The sequence below is a fragment of the Myotis davidii genome, unplaced genomic scaffold (assembly GCF_000327345.1).
Source record: "Myotis davidii unplaced genomic scaffold, ASM32734v1 scaffold114, whole genome shotgun sequence".
Taxonomy (NCBI): Eukaryota; Metazoa; Chordata; class Mammalia; order Chiroptera; family Vespertilionidae; genus Myotis; species Myotis davidii.
Genome location: NW_006285918.1, coordinates 26,594 through 28,297, shown reverse-complemented (window position 1 = coordinate 28,297; position 1,704 = coordinate 26,594). Strand labels below are relative to the sequence as shown.

Genomic DNA, 1,704 nt, shown 5'->3' with positions numbered 1-1,704 from the left:
GCTGAAAGTTATTTTTCTAGGTGTAAGTATAATGTTGTAATCCAGACAACATTCTGTGTGCCTAAGACAGGGGTCCTTAAGGGTTCTCCCTCACTGGGTTTGCCAGCCTGCAGAGAGAGTGCACAAGGCCCATCTACTGTCAGACTCGGTGGATCATCATATGTTTTTTTCTTCAAATCAGATGATAAAACATTTGTCAATATGGACTGACAGTGACGGGAGGTCAGTGATCGCGGCCAGGCCCCTGCGGCGGCTGCTGAGGCTCGAGCGGAGGCCTGGCCCGCACGTGGCTATGCTGTGACCCGCGCGTGGCCTCGGCGGCACGGCCTCCCCGATGCCCGTTGGGGCTCTGCGGGGCAGAACGGAGGTTGCATCCGGGCCGCGGGCTCGCCTGCACAGGGTGGATGCGGCGGCGGCCGCGGCGATGGACACCCTAGAGGAAGAGAGCTTCGTGCTGTCTTCCTCTTCCGCCTCTGATGCGGAATTCAACGCTGTGGTTGGCTACTTGGAGGACATTATCATGGATGACGCGTTCCAGTTGTTACAGAGAAATTTCATGGCCAAGTACTACCAGGAATTTGAAGACACAGAAGAAAAGAAACTAATCTACACGCCCATTTTTAACGAATATATTTCTTTAGTGGAAAAGTACATTGAAGAACAGCTACTGGAGCGGAGTCCTGGCTTCAACATGGCGGCCTTCACGACAGCCTTACAGCACCACAGAGATGAGGTGGCCGGTGACATATTCGGCATGCTGCTCACGTTTACCGATTTTCTGGCTTTTAAAGAAATGTTTTTGGACTACAGAGCAGAAAAAGAAGGCCGGGGACCGGACTTAAGCAGTGGTCTGTGGTGACGTCACGGTGCCAGTCATCCTCCCTGCCCGCTTCCCAGAACCACCTGCGGCACTAGGTCCCCTCCAGCGACGGGATTGTTCAACATCAGCCCCGGGCACGGGAGAGGCGTCAGCTACAGCTAGCGACAGGATAGATCTTGGGGAGACCGGCTCTGTTCCGCAATCCTTCGTTAACATCAAGAATTGATGGAGGGAAAAAATGGTATGACCCTCCTGAGACCCGTTTCTTCAGAAAACCCTTGTGTTCGGTAACCCTAGTGCTCCTCCCTCGGCGGGCATCTCTCTCGGGGGCTTGAGTCAGCGCCTGTGGACAAGTCCACGCCAAGCATTCCGCCTGGGGGCTGGCTTCCCCCGCACACGTTGGGGTGTCGCACCCGTGGGTTTCCCTGGTTGGGAGCATTTATCTGGGGTGTTCCTCAAGCTGCTGCCGGACTTGAAACTTCTGGAGCTCCTCTCACCACCGAGGGTCTTGGCTGTCTGGGTCACCGAGAGAGATGTCCTTTACCCAAAAGCTACATGTCCAAGTCAACGCCTAGTCTCACACCCGCAGTCCTCAGTCCCCGTGTCACTGTCTTCCGGTCCTGAGGTAGCCCCCCGTTTCCAGAACTCTCCTTTAAGCATTTTATTATATTCTTTTTAGTTGTTAGTGCCACGAACGCGGATGCTCCGTTGGCGCCCGCGAGTGTGTGCTTCCGCTGAAGTAGGTCAGGTCCCCTTTGCTCAGCATGTGGTGTTGGTGCAGGCTCGCGACAGCTTTTTCTGTATAAATCTGGTGGTTAGGTTTTCTGTTGGAACAGAGGGTCTGCAATGCTTTCCTGTCAAAACCTTCCCACCAGCACCGTGCC

At 54.6% G+C, this 1,704-nt stretch overlaps 1 pseudogene; it reads left to right on the top strand.

Moving 5' to 3' along the window:
* The first annotated feature begins 225 nt into the window (after nt 1-225).
* On the top strand, nt 226-1,050 carry LOC102759834 (annotated as a pseudogene).
* Nucleotides 1,051-1,704: the final 654 nt, after the last annotated feature.